The following is a 24064-nucleotide window of genomic DNA, read 5'->3' on the forward strand; positions in this document are numbered from 1 at the left end:
CACGACAACGCTTTAGGGGGAGCGTACGTGTGAGGGCGCGGGTTAGTGTCAGCGTACGGGTTAGGATTAGGGGACGGGTGAGGGTCACGCTTCGGGGAAGATATAGGGTTAGGGTTCGGGCTAGGGTTAGGGTTAGGGGATGGGGACGGTTTAGGGTCCAGGTGAGGGCACGACAACGCTTTAGGGGGAGCGTACGTGTGAGGGCGCGGGTTAGTGTCAGCGTACGGGTTAGGATTAGGGGACGGGTGAGGGTCAGGCTTCGGGGAAGGGTTAGGGTTAGGGTTCGGGCTAGGGTTAGGGTTAGGGGACGGGGACGGTTTAGGGTCCAGGTGAGGGTACGACAACGCTTTAGGGGGAGCGTACGTGTGAGGGCGCGCTTTAGTGTCAGCGTACGGGTTAGGATTAGGGGACGGGTGAGGGTCAGGCTTCGGGGAAGGGTTAGGGTTAGGGTTCGGGCTAGGGTTAGGGTTAGGGGACGGGGACGGTTTAGGGTCCAGGTGAGGGTACGACAACGCTTTAGGGGGAGCGTACGTGTGAGGGCGCGGGTTAGTGTCAGCGTACTGGTTAGGATTAGGGGACGGGTGAGGGTCAGGCTTCGGGGAAGGGTTAGGGTTAGGGTTCGGGCTAGGGTTAGGGTTAGGGGACGGGGACAGTTTAGGGTCCAGGTGAGGGCACGACAACGGTTTAGGGGGAGCGTACATGTGAGGGCACGGGTTAGTGTCAGCGTACGGGTTAGGATTAGGGGACGGGTGAGGGTCAGGCTTCGGGGAAGGGTTAGGGTTAGGGTTCGGGCTAGGGTTAGGGTTAGGGGACGGGGACGGTTTAGGGTCCAGGTGAGGGTACGACAACGCTTTAGGGGGAGCGTACGTGTGAGGGCGCGGGTTAGTGTCAGCGTACGCGTTAGGATTAGGGGCCGGGTGAGGGTCAGGCTTCGGGGAAGGGTTAGGGTTAGGGTTCGGGCTAGGGTTAGGGTTAGGGGACGGGGACGGTTTAGGGTCCAGGTGAGGGCACGACAACGCTTTAGGGGGAGCGTACGTGTGAGGCCGCGGGTTACTGTCTGCATACGGGTTAGGATTAGGGGACGGGTGAGGGTCAGGCTTCGGGGAAGGGTTAGGGTTAGGGTTCGGGCTAGGGTTAGGGTTAGGGGACGGGGACGGTTTAGGGTCCAGCTGAGGGCACGACAACGCTTTAGGGGGAGCGTACGTGTGAGGGCGCGGGTTAGTGTCAGCGTACGGGTTAGGATTAGGGGACGGGTGAGGGTCAGGCTTCGGGGAAGGGTTAGGGTTAGGGTTCGGGCTAGGGTTAAGGTTAGGGGACAGGGACGGTTTAGGGTCCAGGTGAGGGTACGACAACGCTTTAGGGGGAGCGTACGTGTGAGGGCGCGGGTTAGTGTCAGCGTACGGGTTAGGATTAGGGGACGGGTGAGGGTCAGGCTTCGGGGAAGGGTTAGGGTTAGCGTTCGGGCTAGGGTTAGGGTTAGGGGACGGGTGAGGGTCAGGCTTCGGGGAAGGGTTAGGGTTAGGGTTCGGGCTAGGGTTAGGGTTAGGGGACGGGGACGGTTTAGGGTCCAGGTGAGGGTACGACAACGCTTTAGGGGGAGCGTACGTGTGAGGGCGCGGGTTAGTGTCAGCGTACGGGTTAGGATTACGGGATGGGTGAGGGTCAGGCTTCGGGGAAGGGTTAGGGTTAGGGTTCGGGCTAGGGTTAGGGTTAGGGGACGGGGACGGTTTAGGGTCCAGCTGAGGGCACGACAACGCTTTAGGGGGAGCGTACGTGTGAGGGCGCGGGTTAGTGTCACCGTACGGGTTAGGATTAGGGGACGGGTGAGGGTCAGGCTTCGGGGAAGGGTTAGAGTTAGGGTTCGGGCTAGGGTTAGGGGACGGGTACGGTTTAGGGTCCAGGTGAGGGTACGACAACGCTTTAGGGGCAGCGTACGTGTGAGGGCGTGGGTTAGTGTCAGCGTATGGGTTAGGATAAGGGGACGGGTGAGGGTCAGGCTTCGGGGAAGGGTTAGGGTTAGGGTTCGGGCTAGGGTTAGCGTTAGGGGACGGGGACGGTTTAGGGTCCCGGTGAGGGCACGACAACGCTTTAGGGGGAGCGTATGTGTGAGGGCGCGGGTTAGTGTCAGCATACGGGTTAGGATTAGGGGACGGGTGTGGGTCAGGCTTCGGGGAAGGGTTAGGGTTAGGGTTCGGGCTAGGGTTAGGGTTAGGGGACGGGGACGGTTTAGGGTCCAGGTGAGGGTACGACAACGCTTTAGGGGGAGCGTACGTGTGAGGGCGCGGGTTATTGTCAGCGTACGGGTTAGGATTAGGGGACGGGTGAGGGTCAGGCTTCGGGGAAGGGTTAGGGTTAGGTTTCAGGCTAGGGTTAGGGTTAGGGGACGGGGACGGTTTAGGGTCCAGGTGAGGGTACGACAACGCTTTAGGGGGAGCGTAGGTGTGAGGGCGCGGGTTAGTGTCAGCGTACGGGTTAGGATTAGGGGACGAGTGAGGGTCAAGCTTCGGGGAAGGGTTAGGGTTAGGGTTCGGCCTAGGGTTAGGGTTAGGGGACGGGTACGGTTTAGGGTCCAGGTGAGGGTACGACAACGCTTTAGGGGGAGCGTATGTGTGAGGGCGCGGGTTAGTGTCAGCGTACGGGTTAGGATTAGGGGACGGGTGAGGGTCAGGCTTCGGGGAAGGGTTAGGGTTAGGGTACGGGCTAGGGTTAGGGTTAGGGGACGGGGACGGTTTAGGGTGCAGGTGAGGGCACGACAACGCTTTAGGGGGAGCGTACGTGTGAGGGCGCGGGTTAGTGTCAGCGTACGGGTTAGGATTAGGGGACGGGTGAGGGTCAGGCTTCGGGGAAGGGTTAGGATTAGGGTTCGGGCTAGGGATAGGTTTATGGGACGGGGACGGTTTAGGGTCCAGGTGAGGGCACGACAACGCTTTAGGGGGAGCGTATATGTGAGGGCGCGGGTTAGTGTCAGCGTACGGGTTAGGATTAGGGGACGGGTGAGGGTCAGGCTTCGAGGAAGGGTTAGGGTTAGGGTTCGGGCTAGGGTTAGGGTTAGGGGACGGGGACGGTTTAGGGTCCAGGTGAGGGCACGACAACGCTTTAGGTGGAGCGTATGTGTGAGGGCGCGGGTTACTGTCTGCATACGGGTTAGGATTAGGGGACGGGTGAGGGTCAGGCTTCGGGGAAGGGTTAGGGTTAGGGTTCGGGCTAGGGTTAGGGGACGGGTACGGTTTAGGGTCCAGGTGAGGGTACGACAACGCTTTAGGGGCAGCGTACGTGTGAGGGCGTGGGTTAGTGTCAGCGTATGGGTTAGGATAAGGGGACGGGTGAGGGTCAGGCTTCGGGGAAGGGTTAGGGTTAGGGTTCGGGCTAGGGTTAGCGTTAGGGGACGGGGACGGTTTAGGGTCCCGGTGAGGGCACGACAACGCTTTAGGGGGAGCGTATGTGTGAGGGCGCGCGTTAGTGTCAGCATACGGGTTAGGATTAGGGGACGGGTGAGGGTCAGGCTTCGGGGAAGGGTTAGGGTTAGGGTTCGGGCTAGGGTTAGGGTTAGGGGACGGGGACGGTTTAGGGTCCAGGTGAGGGTACGACAACGCTTTAGGGGGAGGGTACGTGTGAGGGCGCGGGTTAGTGTCAGCGTACGGGTTAGGATTAGGGGACGGGTGAGGGTCAGGCTTCAGGGAAGGGTTAGGGTTAGGGTTTAGGCTAGGGTTAGGGTTAGGGGACGGGGACGGTTTAGGGTGCAGGTGAGGGTACGACAACGCTTTAGGGGGAGCTTAGGTGTTAGGGCGCGGGTTAGTGTCAGCGTACGGGTTAGGATTAGGGAACGAGTGAGGGTCAAGCTTCGGGGAAGGGTTAGGGTTACGGTTCGGGCTAGGGTTAGGGTTAGGGGACGGGTACGGTTTAGGGTCCAGGTGAGGGTACGACAACGCTTTAGGGGGAGCGTACGTGTGAGGGCGCGGGTTAGTGTCAGCGTACGGGTTAGGATTAGGGGACGGGTGAGGGTCAGGCTTCGGGGAAGGGTTAGGGTTAGGGTACGGGCTAGGGTTAGGGTTAGGAGACGGGGACGGTTTAGGGTCCAGGTGAGGGCACGACAACGCTTTAGGGGGAGCGTACATGTGAGGGCGCGGGTTAGTGTCAGCGTACGGGTTAGGATTAGGGGACGGGTGAGGGTCAGGCTTCGAGGAAGGGTTAGGGTTAGGGTTCGGGCTAGGGTTAGGGTTAGGGGACGGGGACGGTTTAGGGTCCAGCTGAGGGCACGACAACGCTTTACCGGGAGCGTACGTGTGAGGGCGTGGGTTAGTGTCAGCGTACGGGTTAGGATTAGGGGACGGGTGAGGGTCAGGCTTCTGGGACGGGTTAGGGTTAGGGTTCGGGCTAGGGTTAGGGTTAGGGGACGGGGACGGTTTAGGGTCCAGGTGAGGGTATGACAACGCTTTAAGGGGAGCGTACGTGTGAGGGCGTGGGTTAGTGTCAGCGTACGGGTTAGGATTAGGGGACGGGTGAGGGTCAGGCTTCGGGGAAGGGTTAGGGTTAGGGCTCGGGCTAGGGTTAGGATTAGGGGACGGGGACCGTTTAGGGTCCAGGTGAGGGCACGACAACGCTTTAGGGGGAGCGTACGTGTGAGGGCGCGGGTTAGTGTCAGCATACGGGTTAGGATTAGGGGACGGGTGAGGGTCAGGCTTCGGTGAAGCGTTAGGGTTAGGGTTCGGGCTAGGGTTAGGGTTAGGGGACGGGGACGCTTTAGGGTCCAGGTGAGGGCACGAGAACGCTTTAGGGGGAGGGTACGTGTGAGGGCGCGGGTTAGTGTCAGCGTACGGGTTAGGATTAGGGGACGGGTGAGGGTCAGGCTTCCGGAAAGGGTTAGGGTTAGGGTTCGTGCTAGGGTTAGGGTTAGGGGACGGGGACGGTTTAGGGTCCAGGTGAGGGTACGAGAACGCTTTAGGGGGAGCGTACGTGTGAGGGCGCGGGTTAGTGTCAGCGTACGGGTTAGGATTAGGGGACGGGTGAGGGTCAGGCTTCGGGGAAGGGTTAGGGTTAGGGTTCGGGCTAGGGTTAGGGTTAGGGGACGGGGACGGTTTAGGGTCCAGGTGAGGGCACGACAACGCTTTAGGGGGATCGTACGAGTGAGGGCGCGGGTTAGTGTCAGCGTACGGGTTAGGATTAGGGGACGGGTGAGGGTCAGGCTTCGGGGAAGGGTTAGGGTTAGGGTTCGGGCTAGGTTTAGGGTTAGGGGACGGGGACGGTTTAGGGTCCAGGTGATGGTACGACAACGCTTTCGGGGGAGCGTACGTGTGAGGGCGCGGGTTAGTGTCAGCGTACGGGTTAGGATTAGGGGACGGGTGAGGGTCAGGCTTCGGGGAAGGGTTAGGGTTAGGGTTCGGGCTAGGGTTAGGGTTAGGGGACGGGGACGCTTTAGGGTCCAGGTGAGGGCACGACAACGCTTTAGGGGGAGCGTACGTGTGAGGGCACGCGTTAGTGTCAGCGTACGGGTTAGGATTAGGGGATGGGTGAGGGTCAGGCTTCGGGGAAGGGTTAGGGTTAGGGTTCGGGCTAGGGTTAGGGTTAGGGGACGGGGACGGTTTAGGGTCCAGGTGAGGGTATGACAACGCTTTAGGGGGAGTGTACGTGTGAGGGCGCGGGTTAGTGTCAGCGTACGGGTTAGGATTAGGGGACGGGTGAGGGTCAGGCTTCGGGGAAGGGTTAGGGTTAGGGTTCGGGCTAGGGTTAGGGGACGGGGACGGTTTAGAGTCCAGGTGAGGGCACGACAACGCTTTAGGGGGAGCGTACGTGTGAGGGCGCGGGTTAGTGTCAGCGTACGGGTTAGGATTAGGGGACGGGTGAGGGTCAGGCTTCGGGGAAGGGTTAGGGTTAGGGTTCAGGCTAGGGTTAGGGTTAGGGGACGGGGACGGTTTAGGGTCCAGGTGAGGGTACGACAACGCTTTAGGGGGAGCGTACGTGTGAGGGCGCGGGTTAGTGTCAGTGTACGGGTTAGGATTAGGGGACGAATGAGGGTCAGGCTTCGGGGAAGGGTTAGGGTTAGGGTTCGGGCTAGGGTTAGGGTTAGGGGACGGGGACGGTTTAGAGTCCAGGTAAAGGCACGACAACGTTTTAGGGGGAGTGTACGTGTGAGGGCGCGGGTTAGTGTCAGCGTACGGGTTAGGATTAGGGGACGGGTGAGGGTCAGGCTTCGGGGAAGGGTTAGGGTTAGGGGACACGGACGGTTTAGGGTGCAGGTGAGGGCACGACAACTCTTTAAGGGGAGCGTACGTGTGAGGTCGCGGGTTAGTGTCAGCGTACGTGTTAGGATTAGGGGACGGGTGAGGGTCAGGCTTCGGGGAAGGTTTAGGGTTAGGGTTCGGGCTAGGGTAAGGGTTAGGGCACGGGGACGGTTTAGGGTCCATGTGAGGGCACGACAATGCTTTAGGGGGAAAGTACGTGTGAGGGCACGGGTTAGTGTCAGCGTACGAATTAGGTTTAGGGGACGGGTGAGGGTTAGGCTTCGGGGAAGTGTTAGGGTTAGGGTTCGGGCTAGGGTTAGGGTTAGGGGACGGGGACGGTTTAGGGTCCAGGTGAGGGCACGACAACGCTTTAGGGGGAGCGTACGTGTGAGGGCGTGGGTTAGTGTCAGCGTACGGGTTAGGATTAGGGGACGGGTGAGGGTCAGGCTTCGGGGAAGGGTTAGGGTTAGGGTTCGGTCTAGGGTTAGGGTTAGGGGACGGGGACGTTTTAGGGTCCATGTGAGGGCACGACAATGCTTTAGGGGGAAAGTACGTGTGAGGGCGCGGGTTAGTGTCAGCGTACGGGTTAGGATTATAGGACGGGTGAGGGTCAGGCTTCGGGGAAGGGTTAGGGTTAGGGTTCGGGCTAGGGTTAGGGTTAGGGGACGGGGACGGTTTAGGGTCCAGGTGAGGGCACGACAACGCTTTAGGGGGTGCGTACGTGTGAGGGCGCGGGTTAGTGTCAGCGTACGGGATAGGATTAGGGGACGGGTGAGGGTCAGGCTTCGGGGAAGGGTTAGGGTTAGGGTTCGGGCTAGGGTTAGGGGACGGGGACGGTTGAGGGTCCAGGTGAGGGTACGACAACGCTTTAGGGGTAGCGTACGTGTGAGGGCGCGGGTTAGTGTCAGCGTACGGGTTAGGATTAGGGGACGGGTGAGGGTCAGGCTTCGGGGAAGGGTTAGGGTTAGGGTTCGGGCTAGGGTTAGGGTTAGGGGACGGGGAAGGTTTAGGGTCCAGGTGAGGGCACGACAACGCTTTAGGGGGAGCGTACGTGTGAGGGCACGGGTTAGTGTCAGCGTACGGGATAGGATTAGGGGACGGGTGAGGGTCAGGCTTCGGGGAAGGGTTAGGGTTAGGGTTCAGGCTAGGGTTAGGGTTAGGGGACGGGGACGGTTTAGGGTCCATGTGAGGGCACGACAACGCTTTAGGGGGAGCGTACGTGTGAGGGCGCGGGTTAGTGTCAGCGTACGTGTTAGGATTAGGGGACGGGTGAGGGTCAGGCTTCGGGGAAGGGTTAGGGTTAGGGTTCGGGCTAGGGTTAGGGTTAGGGGACGGGGACGCTTTAGGGTCCATGTGAGGGCAGGACAACGCTTTAGGGGGAGCTTACGTGTGAGGGCGCGGGTTAGTGTCAGCGTACGTGTTAGGATTAGGGGACGGGTGAGGGTCAGGCTTCGGGGAAGGTTTAGGGTTAGGGTTCAGGCTAGGGTTAGGGTTAGGGGACGGGGACGGTTTAGGGTCCAGGTGAGGGCACGACAACGCTTTAGGGGTAGCGTACGTGTGAGGGCGCGTGTTAGTGTCAGCGTACGGGTTAGGATTAGGGGACGGGTGAGGGTCAGGCTTCGGAGAAGGGTTAGGGTTAGGGTTCGGGCTAGGGTTAGGGTTAGGGGACGGGGACGGTTTAGGGTCCAGGTGAGGGCACGACAACGCTTTAGGTGGAGCGTACGTGTGACGGCGCGGGTTAGTGTCAGCGTACGGGTTACGATTAGGGGACGAGTGAGGGTCAGGCTTCGGGGAAGGGTTAGGGTTAGGTTTCGGGCTAGGGTTAGGGTTAGGGGACGGGGACGCTTTAGGGTCCAGGTGAGGGCACGACAGCGCTTTAGGGGGAGCGTACGTGTGAGGGCGCGGGTTAGTGTCAGCGTACGGGTTAGGATTAGGGGACGGGTGAGGGTCAGGCTTCCGGGAAGGGTTAGGGTTAGGGTTCGGTCTAGGGTTAGGGTTAGGGGACGGGGACGGTTTAGGGTCCAGGTGAGGGTACGACAACGCTTTAGGGGGAGCGTACGTGTGAGGGCGCGGGTTAGTGTCAGCGTACGGGTTAGGATTAGGGGACGGGTGAGGGTCAGGCTTCGGGGAAGGGTTAGGGTTAGGGTTCGGGCTAGGGTTAGGGTTAGGGGACGGGGACGCTTTAGGGTCCAGGTGAGGGCACGACAGCGCTTTAGGGGGAGCGTACGTGTGAGGGCGCGGGTTAGTGTCAGCGTACGGGTTAGGATTAGGGGACGGGTGAGGGTCAGGCTTCCGGGAAGGGTTAGGGTTAGGGTTCGGGCTAGGGTTAGGGTTAGGGGACGGGGACGGTTTACGGTCCAGGTGAGGGTACGACAACGCTTTAGGGGTAGCATACGTGTGAGGGCGCGTGTTAGTGTCAGCGTACGGGTTAGGATTAGGGGACGGGTGAGGGTCAGGCTTCGGGGAAGGGTTAGGGTTAGGGTTCGGGCTAGGGTTAGGGTTAGGGGACGGGGACGGTTTAGGGTCCATGTGAGGGCACGACAACGCTTTAGGGGGAGCGTACGTGTGAGGGCGCGGGTTAGTGTCAGCGTACGGGTTAGGATTAGGGGACGGGTGAGGGTCAGGCTTCCGGGAAGGGTTAGGGTTAGGGTTCGGGCTAGGGTTAGGGTTAGGGGACGGGGACGGTTTAGGGTCCAGGTGAGGGTACGACAACGCTTTAGGGGGAGCGTACGTGTGAGGGCGCGGGTTAGTGTCAGCGTACGGGTTAGGATTAGGGGACGGGTGAGGGTCAGGCTTCCGGGAAGGGTTAGGGTTAGGGTTCGGGCTAGGGTAAGGGTTAGGGGACGGGGACGCTTTAGGGTCCAGGTGAGGCCACGACAGCGCTTTAAGGGGGAGCGTACGTGTGAGGGCGCGGGTTAGTGTCAGCGTACGTGTTAGGATTAGGGGACGGGTGAGGGTCAGGCTTCGGGGAAGGTTTAGGGTTAGGGTTCAGGCTAGGGTTAGGGTTAGGGGACGGGGACGGTTTAGGGTCCAGGTGAGGGCACGACAACGCTTTAGGGGGAGCGTACGTGTGAGGGCGCGGGTTAGTGTCAGCGTACGGGTTAGGATTAGGGGACGAGTGAGGGTCAGGCTTCGGGGAAGGGTTAGGGTTAGGGTTCGGGCTAGGGTTAGGGTTAGGGGACGGGGACGGTTGAGCGTCCAGGTGAGGGTACGACAACGCTTTAGGGGGAGCGTACGTGTGAGGGCGCGGGTTAGTGTCAGCGTACGGATTAGGATTAGGGGACGGGTGAGGGTCAGTCTTTGGGGAAGGGTTAGGGTTAGGGTTCGGCCTAGGGTTAGGGTTAGGGGACGGGGACGCTTTAGGGTCCAGGTGAGGGCACGACAGCGCTTTAGGGGGAGCGTACGTGTGAGGGCGCGGGTTAGTGTCAGCGTACGGGTTAGGATTAGGGGACGGGTGAGGGTCAGGCTTCCGGGAAGGGTTAGGGTTAGGGTTCGGTCTAGGGTTAGGGTTAGGGGACGGGGACGGTTTAGGGTCCAGGTGAGGGTACGACAACGCTTTAGGGGGAGCGTACGTGTGAGGGCGCGGGTTAGTGTCAGCGTACGGGTTAGGATTAGGGGACGGGTGAGGGTCAGGCTTCGGGGAAGGGTTAGGGTTAGGGTTCGGGCTAGGGTTAGGGTTAGGGGACGGGGACGCTTTAGGGTCCAGGTGAGGGCACGACAGCGCTTTAGGGGGAGCGTACGTGTGAGGGCGCGGGTTAGTGTCAGCGTACGGGTTAGGATTAGGGGACGGGTGAGGGTCAGGCTTCGGGAAAGGGTTAGGGTTAGGGTTCGGGCTAGGGTTAGGGTTAGGGGACGGGGACGCTTTAGGGTCCAGGTGAGGGCACGACAGCGCTTTAGGGGGAGCGTACGTGTGAGGGCGCGGGTTAGTGTCAGCGTACGGGTTAGGATTAGGGGACGGGTGAGGGTCAGGCTTCCGGGAAGGGTTAGGGTTAGGGTTCGGGCTAGGGTTAGGGTTAGGGGACGGGGACGGTTTACGGTCCAGGTGAGGGTACGACAACGCTTTAGGGGTAGCGTACGTGTGAGGGCGCGTGTTAGTGTCAGCGTACGGGTTAGGATTAGGGGACGGGTGAGGGTCAGGCTTCGGGGAAGGGTTAGGGTTAGGGTTCGGGCTAGGGTTAGTGTTAGGGGACGGGGATGGCTTAGGGTCCAGGTGAGGGCACGACAACGCTTTAGGGGGAGCGTACGTGTGAGGGCGCGGGTTAGTGTCAGCGTACGGGATAGGATTATGGGACGGGTGAGGGTCAGGCTTCGGGGAAGGGTTAGGGTTAGGGTTCGGGCTAGGGTTAGGGTTAGGGGACGGGGACGGTTTAGGGTCCATGTGAGGGCACGACAACGCTTTAGGGGGAGCGTACGTGTGAGGGCGCGGGTTAGTGTCAGCGTACGGGTTAGGATTAGGGGACGGGTGAGGGTCAGGCTTCCGGGAAGGGTTAGGGTTAGGGTTCGGGCTAGGGTTAGGGTTAGGGGACGGGGACGGTTTAGGGTCCAGGTGAGGGTACGACAACGCTTTAGGGGGAGCGTACGTGTGAGGGCGCGGGTTAGTGTCAGCGTACGGGTTAGGATTAGGGGACGGGTGAGGGTCAGGCTTCCGGGAAGGGTTAGGGTTAGGGTTCGGGCTAGGGTAAGGGTTAGGGGACGGGGACGCTTTAGGGTCCAGGTGAGGCCACGACAGCGCTTTAAGGGGGAGCGTACGTGTGAGGGCGCGGGTTAGTGTCAGCGTACGTGTTAGGATTAGGGGACGGGTGAGGGTCAGGCTTCGGGGAAGGTTTAGGGTTAGGGTTCAGGCTAGGGTTAGGGTTAGGGGACGGGGACGGTTTAGGGTCCAGGTGAGGGCACGACAACGCTTTAGGGGGAGCGTACGTGTGAGGGCGCGGGTTAGTGTCAGCGTACGGGTTAGGATTAGGGGACGAGTGAGGGTCAGGCTTCGGGGAAGGGTTAGGGTTAGGGTTCGGGCTAGGGTTAGGGTTAGGGGACGGGGACGGTTGAGCGTCCAGGTGAGGGTACGACAACGCTTTAGGGGGAGCGTACGTGTGAGGGCGCGGGTTAGTGTCAGCGTACGGGTTAGGATTAGGGGACGGGTGAGGGTCAGTCTTTGGGGAAGGGTTAGGGTTAGGGTTCGGGCTAGGGTTAGGGTTAGGGGACGGGGACGCTTTAGGGTCCAGGTGAGGGCACGACAGCGCTTTAGGGGGAGCGTACGTGTGAGGGCGCGGGTTAGTGTCAGCGTACGGGTTAGGATTAGGGGACCGGTGAGGGTCAGGCTTCCGGGAAGGGTTAGGGTTAGGGTTCGGTCTAGGGTTAGGGTTAGGGGACGGGGACGGTTTAGGGTCCAGGTGAGGGTACGACAACGCTTTAGGGGGAGCGTACGTGTGAGGGCGCGGGTTAGTGTCAGCGTACGGGTTAGGATTAGGGGACGGGTGAGGGTCAGGCTTCGGGGAAGGGTTAGGGTTAGGGTTCGGGCTAGGGTTAGGGTTAGGGGACGGGGACGCTTTAGGGTCCAGGTGAGGGCACGACAGCGCTTTAGGGGGAGCGTACGTGTGAGGGCGCGGGTTAGTGTCAGCGTACGGGTTAGGATTAGGGGACGGGTGAGGGTCAGGCTTCGGGGAAGGGTTAGGGTTAGGGTTCGGGCTAGGGTTAGGGTTAGGGGACGGGGACGCTTTAGGGTCCAGGTGAGGGCACGACAGCGCTTTTGGGGGAGCGTACGTGTGAGGGCGTGGGTTAGTGTCAGCGTACGGGTTAGGATTAGGGGACGGGTGAGAGTCAGGCTTCCGGGAAGGGTTAGGGTTAGGGTTCGGGCTAGGGTTAGGGTTAGGGGACGGGGACGGTTTACGGTCCAGGTTAGGGTACGACAACGCTTTAGGGGTAGCGTACGTGTGAGGGCGCGTGTTAGTGTCAGCGTACGGGTTAGGATTAGGGGACGGGTGAGGGTCAGGCTTCGGGGAAGGGTTAGGGTTAGGGTTCGGGCTAGGGTTAGTGTTAGGGGACGGGGATGGCTTAGGGTCCAGGTGAGGGCACGACAACGCTTTAGGGGGAGCGTACGTTTGAGGGCGCGGGTTAGTGTCAGCGTACGGGATAGGATTATGGGACGGGTGAGGGTCAGGCTTCGGGGAAGGGTTAGGGTTAGGGTTCGGGCTAGGGTTAGGGTTAGGGGACGGGGACGGTTTAGGGTCCATGTGAGGGCACGACAACGCTTTAGGGGGAGCGTACGTGTGAGGGCGCGGGTTAGTGTCAGCGTACGGGTTAGGATTAGGGGACGGGTGAGGGTCAGGCTTCCGGGAAGGGTTAGGGTTAGGGTTCGGGCTAGGGTTAGGGTTAGGGGACGGGGACGGTTTAGGGTCCAGGTGAGGGAACGACAACGCTTTAGGGGGAGCGTACGTGTGATGGCGCGGGTTAGTGTCAGCGTACGGGTTAGGATTAGGGGACGGGTGAGGGTCAGGCTTCGGGGAAGGGTTAGGGTTAGGGTTCGGGCTAGGGTTAGGGTTAGGGGACGGGGACGGTTGAGCGTCCAGGTGAGGGTACGACAACGCTTTAGGGGGAGCGTACGTGTGAGGGCGCGGGTTAGTGTCAGCGTACGTGTTAGGATTAGGGGACGGGTGAGGGTCAGGCTTCGGGGAAGGTTTAGGGTTAGGGTTCAGGCTAGGGTTAGGGTTAGGGGACGGGGACGGTTTAGGGTCCAGGTGAGGGCACGACAACGCTTTAGGGGGAGCGTACGTGTGAGGGCGCGGGTTAGTGTCAGCGTACGGGTTAGGATTAGGGGACGAGTGAGGGTCAGGCTTCGGGGAAGGGTTAGGGTTAGGGTTCGGGCTAGGGTTAGGGTTAGGGGACGGGGACGGTTGAGCGTCCAGGTGAGGGTACGACAACGCTTTAGGGGGAGCGTACGTGTGAGGGCGCGGGTTAGTGTCAGCGTACGGGTTAGGATTAGGGGACGGGTGAGGGTCAGTCTTTGGGGAAGGGTTAGGGTTAGGGTTCGGGCTAGGGTTAGGGTTAGGGGACGGGGACGCTTTAGGGTCCAGGTGAGGGCACGACAGCGCTTTAGGGGGAGCGTACGTGTGAGGGCGCGGGTTAGTGTCAGCGTACGGGTTAGGATTAGGGGACGGGTGAGGGTCAGGCTTCCGGGAAGGGTTAGGGTTAGGGTTCGGTCTAGGGTTAGGGTTAGGGGACGGGGACGGTTTAGGGTCCAGGTGAGGGTACGACAACGCTTTAGGGGGAGCGTACGTGTGAGGGCGCGGGTTAGTGTCAGCGTACGGGTTAGGATTAGGGGACGGGTGAGGGTCAGGCTTCGGGGAAGGGTTAGGGTTAGGGTTCGAGCTAGGGTTAGGGTTAGGGGACGGGGACGCTTTAGGGTCCAGGTGAGGGCACGACAGCGCTTTAGGGGGAGCGTACGTGTGAGGGCGCGGGTTAGTGTCAGCGTACGGGTTAGGATTAGGGGACGGGTGAGGGTCAGGCTTCGGGGAATGGTTAGGGTTAGGGTTCGGGCTAGGGTTAGGGTTAGGGGACGGGGACGCTTTAGGGTCCAGGTGAGGGCACGACAGCGCTTTAGGGGGAGCGTACGTGTGAGGGCGCGGGTTAGTGTCAGCGTACGGGTTAGGATTAGGGGACGGGTGAGGGTCAGGCTTCCGGGAAGGGTTAGGGTTAGGGTTCGGGCTAGGGTTAGGGTTAGGGGACGGGGACGGTTTACGGTCCAGGTGAGGGTACGACAACGCTTTAGGGGTAGCGTACGTGTGAGGGCGCGTGTTTGTGTCAGCGTACGGGTTAGGATTAGGGGACGGGTGAGGGTCAGGCTTCGGGGAAGGGTTAGGGTTAGGGTTCGGGCTAGGGTTAGTGTTAGGGGACGGGGATGGCTTAGGGTCCAGGTGAGGGCACGACAACGCTTTAGGGGGAGCGTACGTGTGAGGGCGCGGGTTAGTGTCAGCGTACGGGATAGGATTATGGGACGGGTGAGGGTCAGGCTTCGGGGAAGGGTTAGGGTTAGGGTTCGGGCTAGGGTTAGGGTTAGGGGACGGGGACGGTTTAGGGTCCATGTGAGGGCACGACAACGCTTTAGGGGGAGCGTACGTGTGAGGGCGCGGGTTAGTGTCAGCGTACGGGTTAGGATTAGGGGACGGGTGAGGGTCAGGCTTCCGGGAAGGGTTAGGGTTAGGGTTCGGGCTAGGGTTAGGGTTAGGGGACGGGGACGGTTTAGGGTCCAGGTGAGGGTACGACAACGCTTTAGGGGGAGCGTACGTGTGAGGGCGCGGGTTAGTGTCAGCGTACGGGTTAGGATTAGGGGACGGGTGAGGGTCAGGCTTCCGGGAAGGGTTAGGGTTAGGGTTCGGGCTAGGGTAAGGGTTAGGGGACGGGGACGCTTTAGGGTCCAGGTGAGGCCACGACAGCGCTTTAAAGGGGAGCGTACGTGTGAGGGCGCGGGTTAGTGTCAGCGTACGTGTTAGGATTAGGGGACGGGTGAGGGTCAGGCTTCGGGGAAGGTTTAGGGTTAGGGTTCAGGCTAGGGTTAGGGTTAGGGGACGGGGACGGTTTAGGGTCCAGGTGAGGGCACGACAACGCTTTAGGGGGAGCGTACGTGTGAGGGCGCGGGTTAGTGTCAGCGTACGGGTTAGGATTAGGGGACGAGTGAGGGTCAGGCTTCGGGGAAGGGTTAGGGTTAGGGTTCGGGCTAGGGTTAGGGTTAGGGGACGGGGACGGTTGAGCGTCCAGGTGAGGGTACGACAACGCTTTAGGGGGAGCGTACGTGTGAGGGCGCGGGTTAGTGTCAGCGTACGGGTTAGGATTAGGGGACGGGTGAGGGTCAGTCTTTGGGGAAGGGTTAGGGTTAGGGTTCGGGCTAGGGTTAGGGTTAGGGGACGGGGACGCTTTAGGGTCCAGGTGAGGGCACGACAGCGCTTTAGGGGGAGCGTACGTGTGAGGGCGCGGGTTAGTGTCAGCGTACGGGTTAGGATTAGGGGACGGGTGAGGGTCAGGCTTCCGGGAAGGGTTAGGGTTAGGGTTCGGTCTAGGGTTAGGGTTAGGGGACGGGGACGGTTTAGGGTCCAGTTGAGGGTACGACAACGCTTTAGGGGGAGCGTACGTGTGAGGGCGCGGGTTAGTGTCAGCGTACGGGTTAGGATTAGGGGACGGGTGAGGGTCAGGCTTCGGGGAAGGGTTAGGGTTAGGGTTCGGGCTAGGGTTAGGGTTAGGGGACGGGGACGCTTTAGGGTCCAGGTGAGGGCACGACAGCGCTTTAGGGGGAGCGTACGTGTGAGGGCGCGGGTTAGTGTCAGCGTACGGGTTAGGATTAGGGGACGGGTGAGGGTCAGGCTTCGGGGAAGGGTTAGGGTTAGGGTTCGGGCTAGGGTTAGGGTTAGGGGACGGGGACGCTTTAGGGTCCAGGTGAGGGCACGACAGCGCTTTAGGGGGAGCGTACGTGTGAGGGCGCGGGTTAGTGTCAGCGTACGGGTTAGGATTAGGGGACGGGTGAGGGTCAGGCTTCCGGGAAGGGTTAGGGTTAGGGTTCGGGCTAGGGTTAGGGTTAGGGGACGGGGACGGTTTACGGTCCAGGTGAGGGTACGACAACGCTTTAGGGGTAGCGTACGTGTGTGGGCGCGTGTTAGTGTCAGCGTACGGGTTAGGATTAGGGGACGGGTGAGGGTCAGGCTTCGGGGAAGGGTTAGGGTTAGGGTTCGGGCTAGGGTAAGTGTTAGGGAACGGGGATGGCTTAGGGTCCAGGTGAGGGCACGACAACGCTTTAGGGGGAGCGTACGTGTGAGGGCGCGGGTTAGTGTCAGCGTACGTGTTAGGATTAGGGGACGGGTGAGGGTCAGGCTTCGGGGAAGGTTTAGGGTTAGGGTTCAGGCTAGGGTTAGGTTTAGGGGACGGGGACGGTTTAGGGTCCAGGTGAGGGCACGACAACGCTTTAGGGGGAGCGTACGTGTGAGGGCGCGGGTTAGTGTCAGCGTACGGGTTAGGATTAGGGGACGAGTGAGGGTCAGGCTTCGGGGAAGGGTTAGGGTTAGGGTTCGGGCTAGGGTTAGGGTTAGGGGACGGGGACGGTTGAGCGTCCAGGTGAGGGTACGACAACGCTTTAGGGGGAGCGTACGTGTGAGGGCGCGGGTTAGTGTCAGCGTACGTGTTAGGATTAGGGGACGGGTGAGGGTCAGGCTTCGGGGAAGGTTTAGGGTTAGGGTTCAGGCTAGGGTTAGGGTTAGGGGACGGGGACGGTTTAGGGTCCAGGTGAGGGCACGACAACGCTTTAGGGGGAGCGTACGTGTGAGGGCGCGGGTTAGTGTCAGCGTACGGGTTAGGATTAGGGGACGAGTGAGGGTCAGGCTTCGGGGAAGGGTTAGGGTTAGGGTTCGGGCTAGGGTTAGGGTTAGGGGACGGGGACGGTTGAGCGTCCAGGTGAGGGTACGACAACGCTTTAGGGGGAGCGTACGTGTGAGGGCGCGGGTTAGTGTCAGCGTACGGGTTAGGATTAGGGGACGGGTGAGGGTCAGGCTTCGGGGAAGGGTTAGGGTTAGGGTTCGGGCTAGGGTTAGGGTTAGGGGACGGGGACGGTTTATGGTCCAGGTGAGGGCACGACAACGCTTTAGGGGGAGCGTACGTGTGAGGGCATGGATTAGTGTCAGCGTACGGGTTAGGATTAGGGGACGGGTGAGGGTCAGGCTTCGGGGAAGGGTTAGGGTTAGGGTTCGGGCTAGGGTTAGGGTTAGGGGACGGGGACGGTTTAGGGTCCAGGTGAGGGTACGACAACGCTTTAGGGGGAGCGTACGTGTGAGGGCGCGGGTTAGTGTCAGCGTACGGGTTAGTATTAGGGGACGGGTGAGGGTCAGGCTTCGGGGAAGGGTTAGGGTTAGGGTTCGGGCTAGGGTTAGGGTTAGGGGACAGGGACGGTTTAGGGTCCAGGTGAGGGAACGACAACGCTTTAGGGGGAGCGTACGTGTGACGGCGCGGGTTAGTGTCAGCGTACGGGTTAGGATTAGGGGACGGGTGAGGGTCGGGCTTCGGGGAAGGGTTAGGGTTAGGGTTCGGGCTAGGGTTAGGGTTAGGGGACGGGGAAGGTTTAGGGTCCAGGTGAGGGCACGACAACGCTTTAGGGGTAGCGTACGTGTGACGGCGCGTGTTAGTGTCAGCGTACGGGTTAGGATTAGGGGACGGGTGAGGGTCAGGCTTCGGGAAAGGGATAGGGTTAGGGTTCGGGCTAGGGTTAGGGTTAGGGGACGGGGAAGGTTTAGGGTCCAGGTGAGGGCACGACAACGCTTTATGGGGAGCGTACGTGTGAGGGCGCGGGTTAGTGTCAGCGTACGGGTTAGGATTAGGGGACGGGTGAGAGTCAGGCTTCGGGGAAGGGTTAGGGTTAGGGTTCGGGCTAGGGTTAGGGTTAGGGGACGGGGACGGTTTAGGGTCCAGGTGAGGGCACGACAACGCTTTAGGGGGAGCGTACGTGTGAGGGCGCGGGATAGTGTTAGCGTACGGGTTAGGATGAGGGGACGGGTGAGGGTCAGGCTTCGGGGAAGGGTTAGGGTTAGGGTTCGGGCTAGGGTTAGGGTTAGGGGACGGGGACGGTTTAGGTTCCAGGTGAGGGTACGACAACGCTTTAGGGGGAGCGTACGTGTGAGGGCGCGGGTTAGTTTCCGCTTTCGGGTTACGATTAGGGGACGGGTGAGGGTCAGGCTTCGGGGAAGGGTTAGGGTTAGGGTTTGGGCTAGGGTTAGGGTTAGGGGACAGGGACGGTTTAGGGTCCAGGTGAGGGCACGACAACGCTTTAGGGGGAGCGTACGTGTGAGGGCGCGGGTTAGTGTCAGCGTACGGGTTGTGATTAGGGGACGGGTGAGGGTCAGGCTTCGGGGAAGGGTTAGGGTTAGGGTTCGGGCTAGGGTTAGGGTTAGGGGACGGGGACGGTTTAGGGTCCAGGTGAGGGCACGACAACGCTTTAGGGGGAGCGTACGTGTGAGGGCGCGGGTTAGTGTCAGCGTACGGGTTAGGATTAGGGGACGGGTGAGGGTCAGGCTTCGGGAAAGGGTTAGGGTTAGGGTTCGGGCTAGGGTTAGGTTTAGGGGACGGGGACGGTTTAGGGTCCAGGTGAGGGCACGACAACGCTTTAGGGGTAGCGTACGTGTGACGGCGCGTGTTAGTGTCAGCGTACGGGTTAGGATTAGGGGACGGGTGAGGGTCAGGCTTCGGGAAAGGGATAGGGTTAGGGTTCGGGCTAGGGTTAGGGTTAGGGGACGGGGAAGGTTTAGGGTCCAGGTGAGGGCACGACAACGCTTTATGGGGAGCGTACGTGTGAGGGCGCGGGTTAGTGTCAGCGTACGGGTTAGGATTAGGGGACGGGTGAGAGTCAGACTTCGGGGAAGGGTTAGGGTTAGGGTTCGGGCTAGGGTTAGGGTTAGGGGACGGGGACGGTTTAGGGTCCAGGTGAGGGCACGACAACGCTTTAGGGGGAGCGTACGTGTGAGGGCGCGGGTTAGTGTTAGCGTACGGGTTAGGATGAGGGGACGGGTGAGGGTCAGGCTTCGGGGAAGGGTTAGGGTTAGGGTTCGGGCTAGGGTTAGGGTTAGGGGACGGGGACGGTTTACGGTCCAGGTGAGGGCACGACAACGCTTTAGGGGGAGCGTACGTGTGAGGGCGCGGGTTAGTGTCAGCGTACGGGTTAGGATTAGGGGACGGGTGACGGTCAGGCTTCGGGGAAGGGTTAGGGTTAGGGTTCGGTCTAGGGTTAGGGTTAGGGGACGGGGACGGTTTAGGGTCCAGGTGAGGGTACGACAACGCTTTAGGGGGAGCGTACGTGTGAGGGCGCGGGTTACTGTCAGCGTACGGGTTAGGATTAGGGGACGGGTGAGGGTCAGGCTTCGGGGAAGGGTTAGGGTTAGGGTTCGTGCTAGGGTTAGGGTTAGGGGACGGGCACGGTTTAGGGTCCAGGTGAGGGTACGACAACGCTTTAGGGGGAGCGTACGTGTGAGGGCGCGGGTGCGTGTCAGCGTACGGGTTAGGATTACGGGATGAGTGAGGGTCAGGCTTCAGGGAAGGGTTAGGGTTAGGGGACGGGGAAGGTTTAGGGTCCAGGTGAGGGCACGACAACGCTTTAGGGGGAGCGTACGTGTGAGGGCGCGGGTTAGTGTCAGCGTACGGGTTAGGATTAGGGGACGGGTGAGGGTCAGGCTTCGGAGAAGGGTTAGGGTTAGGGTTCGGGCTAGGGTTAGGGTTAGGGGACGGGGACGGTTTAGGGTCCAGGTGAGGGTACGACAACGCTTTAGGGGGAGCGTACGTGTGAGGGCGTGGTTTAGTGTCAGCGTAAGGGTTAGGATTAGGGGACGGGTGAGGGTCAGGCTTCGGGGAACGGTTAGGGTTAGGGTTTGGGCTAGGGTTAGGGTTAGGGGACGGGGACGGTTTCGGGTCCAGATGAGGGTACGACAACGCTTTAGGGGGAGCGTACGTGTGAGGGCGCGGGTTAGTGTCAGCGTACGGGTTAGGATTAGGGGACGGGTGAGGGTCAGGCTTCGGGGAAGGGTTAGGGTTAGGGTTCGGGCTAGGGTTAGGGTTAGGGGACGGGGAAGGTTTAGGGTCCAGGTGAGGGCACGACAACTATTTAGGGGGAGCGTACATGTGAGGGCGCGGGTTAGTGTCAGCGTACGGGTTAGGATTAGGGGACGGGTGAGAGTCAGGCTTCGGGGAAGGGTTAGGGTTAGGGTTCGGGCTAGGGTTAGGGTTAGGGGACGGGGACGGTTTAGGGTCCAGGTGAGGGTACGACAACGCTTTAGGGGGAGCGTACGTGTGAGGGCGCGGGTTAGTGTCAGCGTACGGGTTAGGATTAGGGGACGGGTGAGGGTCAGGCTTCGGGGAAAGTTAGGTTTAGGGTTCGGGCTAGGGTTAGGGTTAGGGGACGGGGACGGATTAGTGTCCAGGTGAGGGCACGACAACGCTTTAGGGGGAGCGTACGTGTGAGGGCGCGGGTTAGTGTCAGCGTACGGGTTAGGATTAGGGGACGGGTGAGGGTCAGGCTTCGGGGAAGGGTTAGGGTTAGGGTTCGGGCTAGGGTTAGGGTTAGGGGACGGGGACGATTTAGGGTCCAGGTGAGGGCACGACAACGCTTTAGGGGGAGCGTACGTGTGAGGGCCTGGTTTAGTGTCAGCGTACGGGTTAGGATTAGGGGACGGGTGAGGGTCAGGCTTCGGGGAAGGGTTCGGGTTAGGGTTCGGGCTAGGGTTAGGGTTAGGGGACGGGGACGGTTTCGGGTCCAGGTGAGGGTACGACAACGCTTTAGGGGGAGCGTACGTGTGAGGGCGCGGGTTAGTGTCAGCGTACGGGTTAGGATTAGGGGACGGGTGAGGGTCAGGCTTCGGGGAAGGGTTAGGGTTAGGGTTCGGGCTAGGGTTAGGGTTAGGGGACGGGGACGGATTAGGGTCCAGGTGAGGGCACGACAACGCTTTAGGGGGAGCGTACGTGTGAGGGCGCCGGTTAGTGTCAGCGTACAGGTTAGGATTAGGGGACGGGTGAGGGTCAGGCTTCGGGGAAGGGTTAGGGTTAGGGTTCGGGCTAGGGTTAGGGTTAGGGGACGGGGACGGTTTAGGGTCCAGGTGAGGGCAAGACAACGCTTTAGGGGGAGCGTACGTGTGAGGGCGCGGTTTAGTGTCAGCGTACGGGTTAGGATTAGGGGACGGGTGAGGGTCAGGCTTCGGGGAAGGGTTAGGGTTAGAGTTCGGGCTAGGGTTAGGGTTAGGGGACGGGGACGGTTTCGGGTCCAGGTGAGGGTACGACAACGCTTTAGGGGGAGCGTACGTGTGAGGGCGCGGGTTAGTGTCAGTGTACGGGTTAGGATTAGGGGACGGGTGAGTGTCAGGCTTCGGGGAAGGGTTAGGGTTACGGTTCGGGCTAGGGTTAGGGTTAGGGGACGGGGACGGTTTAGGATCCAGGTGAGGGCACGACAACGCTTTAGGGGGAGCGTACGTGTGAGGGCGCGGGTTAGTGTCAGCGTACGGGTTAGGATTAGGGGACGGGTGAGGGTCAGGCTTCGGGGAAGGGTTAGGGTTAGGGTTCGGGCTAGGGTTAGGGTTAGGAGACGGGGACGGTTTAGGGTCCAGGTGAGGACACGACAACGCATTAGGTGGAGCGTACGTGTGAGGGCGCGGGTTAGTGTCAGCGTATGGGTTAGGATTAGGGGACGGGTGAGGGTCAGGCTTCGGGGAAGGGTTAGGGTTAGGGTTCGGGCTAGGGTTAGGGGACGGGGACGGTTTAGGGTCCAGGTGAGGGCACGACAACGCTTTAAGGGGAGCGTACGTGTGAGGGCGCGGGTTAGTGTCAGCGTACGGGTTAGGATTAGGGGACGGGTGAAGGTCAGGCTTCGGGGAAGGGTTAGGGTTAGGGTTCGGGCTAGGTTTAGGGTTAGGGGACGGGGACGGTTTAGGGTCCAGGTGAGGGCACGACAACGCCTTAGGGGGAGCGTACGTGTGAGGGCGCGGGTTAGTGTCAGCGTACGGGTTAGGATTAGGGGACGGGTGAGGGTCAGGCTTCGGGGAAGGGTTAGAGTTAGGGTTCGGGCTAGGGTTAGGGTTAGGGGACGGGGACGGTTTAGGGTCCAGGTGAGGGCACCACAACGCTTTAGGGGGAGCGTACGTGTGAGGGCGCGGGTTAGTGTCAGCGTACAGGTTAGGATTAGGGGACGGGTGAGGGTCAGGCTTCGGGGAAGAGTTAGGGTTAGGGTTCGGGCTAGGGTTAGGGTTAGGGGACGGGGACGGTTTAGGGTGCAGGTGAGGGCACGACAACGCTTTAGGGGGAGCGTACGTGTGAGGGCGCGGGTTAGTGTCAGCGTACGGGTTAGGATTAGAGGACGGGTGAGGGTCAGGCTTCGGGGAAGGGTTAGGGTTAGGGTTCGGCCTAGGGTTAGGATTAGGGGACGGGGACGGTTTAGGGTCCAGGTGAGGGTACGACAACGCTTTAGGGGGAGCGTATGTGTGAGGGCGCGGGTTAGTGTCAGCGTACGGGTTAGGATTAGGGGACGGGTGAGGGTCAAGCTTCGGGGAAGGGTTAGGGTTAGGGTTCGGGCTAGGGTTAGGGTTAGGGGACGGGGACGGTTTAGGGTCCAGGTGAGGGCACGACAACGCTTTAGGGGGAGCGTACGTGTGAGGGCGCGGGTTAGTGTCAGCGTACGGGTTAGGATTAGGGGACGGGTGAGGGTCAGGCTTCGGGGAAGGGTTAGGGTTAGAGTTCGGGCTAGGGTTAGGGTTAGGGGACGGGGACGGTTTCGGGTCCAGGTGAGGGTACGACAACGCTTTAGGGGGAGCGTACGTGTGAGGGCGCGGGTTAGTGTCAGCGTATGGGTTAGGATTAGGGGACGGGTGAGGGTCAGGCTTCGGGGAAGGGTTAGGGTTAGGGTTCGGGCTAGGGTTAGGGTTAGGGGACGGGGACGGTTTAGGGTCCAGGTGAGGGCACGACAACGCTTTAGGGGGAGCGTACGTGTGAGGGCGCGGGTTAGTGTCAGCGTACGGGTTAGGATTAGGGGACGGGTGAGGGTCAGGCTTCGGGGAAGGGTTAGGGTTAGGGTTCGGGCTAGGGTTAGGGTTAGGGGAAGGGGACGGTTTCGGGTCCAGGTGAGGGCACGACAACGCCTTAGGGGGAGCGTACGTGTGAGGGCGCGGGTTAGTGTCAGCGTACGGGTTAGGATTAGGGGACGGGTGAGGGTCAGGCTTCGGGGAAGGGTTAGGGTTAGGGTTCGGGCTAGGGTTAGGGTTAGGGGACGGGGACGGTTTATGGTCCAGGTGAGGGCACGACAACGCTTTAGGGGGAGCGTACATGTGAGGGCGCGGGTTAGTGTCAGCGTACGGGTTAGGATTAGGGGACGGGTGAGGGTCAGGCTTCGGGGAAGGGTTAGGGTTAGGGTTCGGGCTAGGGTTAGGGTTAGGGGACGGGGACGGTTTATGGTCCAGGTGAGGGCACGACAACGCTTTAGGGGGAGCGTACGTGTGAGGGCGCGGGTTAGTGTCAGCGTACGGGTTAGGATTAGGGGACGGGTGAGGGTCAGGCTTCTGGGACGGGTTAGGGTTAGGGTTCGGGCTAGGGTTAGGGTTAGGGGATGGGGACGGTTTAGGGTCCAGGTGAGGGTACGACAACGCTTTAGGGGGAGCGTACGTGTGAGGGCGCGGGTTAGTGTCAGCGTACGGGTTAGGATTAGGGGACGGGTGAGGGTCAGGCTTCGGGGAAGGGTTAGAGTTAGGGTTCGGGCTAGGGTTAGGGTTAGGGGATGGGGACGGTTTAGGGTCCAGGTGAGGGCACGACAACGCTTTAGGGGGAGCGTACATGTGAGGGCGCGGGTTAGTGTCAGCGTACGGGTTAGGATTAGGGGACGGGTGAGGGTCAGGCTTCGGGGAAGGGTTAGGGTTAGGGTTCGGGCTAGGGTTAGGGTTAGGGGACGGGGACGGTTTATGGTCCAGGTGAGGGCACGACTACACTTTAGGGGGAGCGTACGTGTGAGGGCGCGGGTTAGTGTCAGCGTACAGGTTAAGATTAGGGGACGGGTGAGGGTCAGGCTTCGGGGAAGGGTTAGGGTTAGGGTTCGGGCTAGGGTTAGGGTTAGAAGACGGGGACGGTTTAGGGTCCAGGTGAGGGCACGACAACGCATTAGGGGGAGCGTACGTGTGAGGGCGCGGGTTAGTGTCAGCGTATGGGTTAGGATTAGGGGACGGGTGAGGGTCAGGCTTCGGGGAAGGGTTAGGGTTAGGGTTCGGGGTAGGGTTAGGGTTAGGGGACGGGGACGGTTTAGGGTCCAGGTGAGGGCACGACAACGCCTTAGGGGGAGCGTACGTGTTAGGGCGCGGGTTAGTGTC

Source organism: Pseudorca crassidens, chromosome 14 (assembly GCF_039906515.1).
Source record: "Pseudorca crassidens isolate mPseCra1 chromosome 14, mPseCra1.hap1, whole genome shotgun sequence".
Classification (NCBI taxonomy): Eukaryota; Metazoa; Chordata; class Mammalia; order Artiodactyla; family Delphinidae; genus Pseudorca; species Pseudorca crassidens.